We start from the raw sequence: 7,873 nt of genomic DNA on the forward strand, positions 1-7,873 counted from the left end.
AATGGGTTCACGTAATATTATTTTTTTTAAATAAGCAATTCCTCACGAGTATCCTCTTAATGTCCTTTTCAAACACTACTTTACAGAAATGGTGCTAAGTATGTGTTCTTGCCTGCTTATCTACCAAGACTGCGGCAAAATCAATAGTATAGGTTGAAGGAGCATCTTCCTAATCTAGTGTTTTACGTTTACTTACAACACAATAGTTCCAAATTGTGAAATAAATACTTTTTTTTATGACAGATTTACATCTTTAAGTATGCTTCCTTGACAACATCAAGTGACTCAGATAGCGCTAACCAAGGCTGGGAGTTATTTCTATGGTAAAGATCATATTCCATAGACAGAATTTATCAGAATGCACATAGCAATAGCGTTTAGAAATCTTAATTGCCCATAGTAAGGGCTTCGTGCAGAAGAGCACTTTTTGGGACTGGTGAGACTTCACTTGTGTCTTCTGATTCTGACACTATTCATGCTATCTGTCATGAAATTCTATCACTCCTTGACCTTCTGGCTAAGATCAAGTGTAGTACCTGTTCTTATTGGTTTAATACCATGAAATTATACCTTCTTGTGAAACTTCCTATTTTTAATTAGTGATCAACTTCTAGTTTGAACAGCCATTATTTTACCTCCATTTTAACAATTACAGTTATGTGTGTATTTAATTTAGTCATGTAACATCTGACACTTTCTTTCGTACAATATGGTCATGACACAGTGCATAGAGCTCACTTACAGTTGCACAACTGGCTAATAAGCCGTGATACAAGCATGAGCCGAGCAGATGTGCCTGTGCTTTGCCTGGCATTTAATTGAGCATTGTACACACATGCTGAACTACTGAACTCACTTGTATAATTTTACGTGAAGAGACATGTGCAAACTTGAATTCAAAGAGCCATCAGAGCAAAAGGTTCCTTTCTAATCAATTACACATTTATAGGAAGGCCATAGACATGCATTAAAAAAAAAAAGAATCCCAACTTGAAGTGCGTAGGAAAACGGGTTATATCCAGTGCACACAGTGTGACTCACAGTCTCTAAAGCTCTAGCACTTGGGAAATATCACATTTTGGTGTTTGTTTTTGCTGAGCATGGGAAGATTTGTTTTGTCTTGTTTTGTTTTGGTTGCAGTTTTTGAAATAAACTACTACTTTAATTGAATTAAATGCGAAGCTTTCTGAGGTTTCACAGAAAGCAGTTTGAAAGACTGCGAACATTGCCCATCTCCATTTAAGACTTATTCAATCTGTGTGGCTTGCGGTTTCCTATAGCAATAGCTTCCTGAAAGAGAGAAAGGAATTGGAAGGAAAGGGGGTGACCGAGAAGAGAAAGGCAGAACAGAGAAGAGAGCACGGGAAGCAAAGTAGGGCACGTGAAAAAGGAAAGGAGGAAAAGAAGGGGAGTGAAGACAGGCGATGAAGAAATTAAAGCAAGCAGGAAGAGGAGGATGGAAGGGGGAAGGAAAGAGCAGGGGAAGGAATGAAGGACGAGTCTGGACCTGGTTTTTCATTGAGTTCCATTAATAATAGTAACAACGAAGATGCCACTTTGGGTTTCCTGAACCTAAGACTATCAGCAATACTATTAAGACACAAGCTTTTTGAGAACCTGCTATTGGGCAGTAAGAGTTACAGATTGTAATGGCAATTCTTTGGGCACTATGTTTCAGACACTGTTAAGGGCATTCCGCACATCACTTCTTTCAATTTTCACACTAAGAGATACAAAGTATAATATTCCTTTCCCAAATCAGACAACTTTGCCTCAAAAACTTTACTATCCCAAAGTCAGAGAGTTGGTAGATGGTAGGGAGAGATTTCAAACTATACTGATTATAAAATTCACAGTGTTATCTCTTAAGTTCTGTATCTCTTCCTTCAAACCTATAGACCCCAGGTTCCTCGTATCTCTGATTAATTCATTAGCTAGAGGTTTAATTTTTCATGTGTTTTGATATATCATTGCAGGATATGGCTTTTAAAAGAAATTGTTCTGTATTGTTGTCTGCTCGTTATAGTTAAAAAGGACACAGAAACATTTTAACACTTTAAAATATTGACAGGTTTCAAACTTTATTCTTTAAAGAAGAAATTTAGAAATTCTAATAAAAGGAAACTGTAAGGGTTGGTATTTCACCACAGAGAGTGGTTCTGAACACATTTTGATTTTGAGTATTCAGAGTGAATCTGATAAACAATATCAGAAAAGTGCAAGAACCATAAGGTAGTTAAATGTCTTAAACAGGGACCTAGAAATTCACACGTGTGTGCAAGAACACGGCTGCCTACGTGTGGACACTCAGGCATGCTCATGTGTCCAGACACACACCCTTTGTACACTCTGTTCTCAACCTCCCTCAGCTTCATGACCATAACATCTTCCTCCTTCCTGCTTCTTTAATACAGGAAAGGATTTCTAAATGATCTCCTCACAGCAGGGTCTTGCCAAGGTCAGCCAATTGATTCAAATTTTCCCTACTCTCTCCACAAAGCCAGCAGTATAAGACACCTTGAGTGTGTGTGTGTGTGTGTGTGTGTGTGTGTGTGTGTGTGTGTTTTCCTTCTCAGACATCCTTGACATAGTCTTTGTCAGCATTTTCCATAGCGCTTTTTCTTAGGTAGAGGTTGACCTCTTAAGATTGATCTGCAGGAGTACACAGTCCTCAGTGCCAGTTAGTCACTGTGCATCTACATGGGTCCAAATTATCATATGTTATTTTGAAACTGAGAAAAGATTTTTTTCCAAACCCCTCATTTTACAGATGAAGAAATTATGGCTCATTACAGTACTGAGAGCTAATGTGCTAGATGATCAAGATTGCCTGGGAAGAAGCTGGCGTGGGACTACACACCACAGGCAAGCTAACGTGTGCCGAGGGCCACTCCTCCGAGGGCAGCAGAATGCTACTCGCTGGGCTCAAGTGCTGTCTTTACCATTAATAACAGCAGCGTCTGCAAACCCGTTCTTCTGCACTGGCTCTTTTATCAGACAACCAACTGGCAGCTATTTGAGCAAATGCATTCTGTGTCCCATTTTGTAAAATGATTTCCTCTTTCTTTTATTAATCTATGATGGATCTACTTTAACATTCATATTACTTTTGCATGATACACTCATGCTGTTTTATGAAAAAAATCCATATTTTAGGTTAGACTATTATACAAATCTTGACACAACCAGTGTCACCTCGTATAATGAATGAGTTAATAAAATGCACAAAATGATTGCGTCTCTCTCCCTCTCTACATTGCCTAACTGAGGCAGCCACAAGGACATACAATACAATAATTATTATTATGCTCTATTGTCAAAATATATTGAAGGCTTAACAATGAAGAATCATAGAGTGCATCCCAATGGGGTTTAAAGTGGGAGCCCTTTAGTCTAGAAATAAAATCTTGAAAGTAGACTTCGCATAAAATCCTTAGGGTTCTCCACTGAGAGATAAAGTGCTACAGTAATAATAACATTTTTGCTTCTACTCTATATTCTAGCATATTTGATTAGGATCACAGGGTAGGTAATGAGTTACTAGCTAACTTTGGTTTGCCCCAGCTCCTTGTAGCTAAAATGCATGCTTCCATCCACAACCCTAACTTGCCTCTGGCCTTTAATCTTTGAGAAGAATCTGATTTTTTTTTAATACTCAGGCCAATACATTTTTGGCTTATATCCCAGCTTTTTATGGCTCGTCTCACATACCTGGAACACAATTCTTCCTTCTACCTTTTAATATTGTCATTCTTAAATCCTATGAAGGACAATCTGTTTTCTTCAAACGCCTCTAATCCACACTTGAGAAGAAACACTTTCTCAGCTAATTAGGGCATGTGGAAAAGGAATAGGAAGTGATCCTTGAAAGAGTTGTATCCAGGCAGATTGGAATTTAATTTCATTCAGTTCCTCAATGAGATACCAAATAATAATATTGTTTTTCAGGGCTACCACTGTGACAGTAAGCATTGTAATATAAGGATAATAACAATGTTGAAACTATGCTGCGTGATCAAAATATGTGGTGAATTCTGAAAATTTATTACAGTGAAGAACATCCTCATTCATCTCCCTCGGAATGCTTCCTATCACGCCAGACACACTTATCCAATGAGTCTTGCCACTTTGTGAGCTCCAGAAGTCCTCCTATGCGTGTGTTTACCTGGCGTGATGAAAAAAAGAAGGTACATACTGCTGCTGAGTGTCATCCAACAGAAAGGCAGGCCGGTGAAAACATGACAGTGTGACCCCGTGCCCCCTTATTGGCTGGATCTGTCGCTGCACCACACCTGACTCTTCCTCAAAGTGAAAATGGCCGTGAAGGGTAAACATCTTGAATCAGTTTGGGACATCAAGTCGGCTGCAACAGAGCAACTAAACAGGACACAAAAGAGGAATCCTGGAACGGCTTTGGCAAGGACATATGTGTATGTGATGGGTGATTCGAGGTAAATTAATAGTAGTATATCGTTTACTCTACTTTTAAATTTAAACATTCACTTTAGATTTTAATCATACCTCATAGCTCAAACTGGACAGATGGTCCTGCAGTCATCCTAACTCCATCTTTCTACCCCTTTCCCACCAACATCTCTTCTGTGCTTCTGCCCCTTCATCAGGAAATGCTTATGGTCCTGGAAGTATCCTTTCACGATTTTCTCAGACTCAAGGAGGAGTCTGTTCCTATCTGCCAAAGTAAATCTTTATCACCCCGGAAGGCTTGACCATTCCCTCTGAAGATGCAGCACATTCGCTTGCTGACTAAGTCTTGAGCACGCTTTGATTACTAGACGCACTTCCAACCTCAGATTGCCTGAAATCCACTGCATCAAGAAACAAACAAACCAAGACTGCCCAAAAAGTCTCTGTGCATCTGGATCGATTTGTTGTCCAGCGCATCCTCCAACATCCCGGAAGGAGAAGCATTGCGAATAAGAGTCTGTTCTGTTCTAGCCTTCTCTTGAGCACAGCGATGGGAAAGCTAACCCCTACTTTTGCTTAAATGGAACAAAATTCTGATTCCTCTACTGCTTAGCATAATGTCTGTGTTTCTTTCTAAAATTTGATGTAAGTCTTTAGTGCTTTCAACTTTTCATAGAACCTTGCTGAAGTATCCATCTTCTTTTCTCCATTCCCAGGAAGTGATGCATCACTGATAAACCCAGCATGCTCTAACCCCACTCCCCTCCTACCAGTGTCTCCTGGGCTCAAGAGTCCAGCTCTCAGCCTGCAGAGAAGTCCATCTGACAGGATCACACCAAGTAGAAACTCCTTTCCCACCCACAGCTTGAGTTCTAGCCACCTAAGGCTTGAAGCAAAATCCTCAGCTCAGACCTGTTCCATTCTGTATTTCCTCCTCCCTCATTCTGTTTGGTCAGGATTTCACCTTGTGCGCCTCTTGAATTGATTTTTGCCTGCTCTGAATTCCAATGACTTCCTTCTTCAAATCTTAGCCTACTCTTGTTTAGACTGTAGCATGTACTTAAGGAAGAACGCATTGAAGGACAACTGGTTTCTGAAACCCCACAAGGAAAAAACATCCTTATTTTGACATTCATAGATCATTTGGGAACAACTGGATAGGGGGAGGAATTGAGTATCATTTCTGCAGTACAGGCTGCAAGGAAAGAGCGGTGGTCCCACGGTCCATTTCTTCCCATCCTGCTTGGCTGTCGCACAACATAAAGACAAGAACCAAAGCAGCTATCATAAAAATAGAAAAAGCTGCAGTTCAAGGTGACAGAGCAACAAGTTGAATGGATTTCACTACTCAATGCCATGAAGAAGTATGGTTTTAAATGAAGGAAATACGAAAAAGGAGAAAGGCAGCACAGGGGAGAAAATCAACCTTGCAATTTGTCTTAGGCACCTTTTTTCTGGCCTTTGTAACAATGAGCAGAACTGGTTCCTAAGCAATGTTCTTAGTTTGTGATTTCACTGACTGTTATTAAGGCCACTTGGAAGTCCCTTTCATTACAGAGATCTGGTTATTGTTTTTTTTAAAAAATAGTAAAAGGTTTTTTTAAAAAATAATAAACACTTTCTTTTATAATTTTCTCTGCTTCGTAGTCAGTTCACACTTTTCTGGAACTTATGAGGTCTCCATAATTGGTTATTTAATGCTCTTTTTAAAAAAATAATCTATTCATTTATTTATTTCTGTATTTGGTACAAGGTCTCACTACACAGTACGGACTCATAGTGTCCCTCCTGTCTCAGCCTCCCTAGCACTGGGATTATAGGCATGCACCACCACGCCTGATTTCCCGACCAGCACGGCACACCCAGGGTTTCTGGGCCAGTTCAGCATGTGGTACCAGAGACTCAACCTGGGTCCTTGAGCTTGCCAGGCAAGCTCTTAGACCACCAAGGTATCTCCCCAGCCTGGTCACTAGATTTTCTTAAATTGTATTTCTTACCCCTGTCTTCCATTGTATATTCTGTCTTTTCTTTTTAGTTTTAGAGAGATGTTTTCAACTGCATCCATGTAACCTACTGAATTCTACTCATTATCTGTGTAAAACCTCCTTCTTTGTTACTGCTTCCACTCTTAGAATAATGTCTTTCTTCATAAGCACAGTATCTTTGGTTATTTCTTATTTAACTAAAAAATGACTTAATCTAAGTTTATAATTAAAAATTGCAAATATTTGATGGCCATGCTGGCAGCTTCCTGTAATCCCCACACTTTGGTGGCTGAGGCAGGAGGAGCCTCACAAGTTGGAGGCCAGTTTGAACTACCTGATAAGCTCAAGTCTGGTCTGAAGTAAGACCCTATCTCAAATATCAAAAAAAAAAAAAAAAAAAAGAAAGAAAGAAAGAAAGAAAGAAAGAAAGAAAGAAAGAAAGAGAAAGAAATAAGATAAGAAACCTTTCACTTATCCCAGTTTTTCCTTCTCATTGAACATATTCTTTCCCTTTCATAGTATCTATTGTAAATTTTAGATTTTCATTACTTTCTCAGGTTCTCACACTAGTGAGCTAATACGATGTTTGCATGTGTGGATCTGTTTTGTTTCACTTACCAATATAGTCTCTAGCTACATCCATCTGTCTACAATAGCGACAAATTTATCTATTTTATAGCTGAATAGTACTCTTTTGTATGAAAATACCATATCTTTTTTATCCATTCCTCAGTTGATGCGCATTTGGGTTGTTTCTAACGTTTACCTATAACAAATTGTGCTGCTATAAACATGGGCGCAGATATATCACTGTGGTATGACAATTTCAATTCTTTTGGAAAAATACCTAGGAGGATAAAAACTGGCTTGAATGGGACCTCCAGTTCTAGCTTTGTGAGGAAACCCCATACTAATTTCCATAATAGTTGTACCATCCTGCACTCTCACCAACAGTGGACAAGGGTTCCTTTTCCCCACAGGCCCGCAGCATTTGCTATTGGCTGACTTCTTGATGATAGCCATTCTTTCTGCTGTAAGATGGTACCTAGGGTTGTTTTAATTTGCATCTCCTGAATAACCAATGATGGTGAACATTTTTTCATATATTTATTTGCCATTTGTATCTCTTCATTTGTGCTTATCCGATTTTATGATCAGAACTCTTAAAATCCACTCCTTTAGCAATGTTAAAGAAAGCAACACTCGACTACTAGGTGCAGTCACCATATTGTACTGTAGCTCTCTTGACTCTATTCTTCCTGTCCAGCTGAACCTTCATCCATCATGACAAATACCTCCCCAACCATCCCACCATTTCCCTGGTGACCACCATTCCACTCACAAGCTCAATACTGTTAGTTTCTGTCTATAGGTGACATGCAGTGTTTGCTCCTCTGTGTCTGGCTTACTTGATTTACCATAATATCCTTTGGGTTCATCTACATTGTACATAGTAAACAAGA

General features: G+C 39.3%; 1 pseudogene; it reads left to right on the top strand.

The window, feature by feature from the left end:
* The first annotated feature begins 497 nt into the window (after positions 1-497).
* LOC111812032 lies at positions 498-612 on the top strand (annotated as a pseudogene).
* The last annotated feature ends 7,261 nt before the right edge of the window (positions 613-7,873 follow it).

Source organism: Octodon degus, unplaced genomic scaffold, assembly GCF_000260255.1.
Source record: "Octodon degus isolate 3935 unplaced genomic scaffold, OctDeg1.0 scaffold00109, whole genome shotgun sequence".
In the NCBI taxonomy this organism is placed as follows: domain Eukaryota; kingdom Metazoa; phylum Chordata; class Mammalia; order Rodentia; family Octodontidae; genus Octodon; species Octodon degus.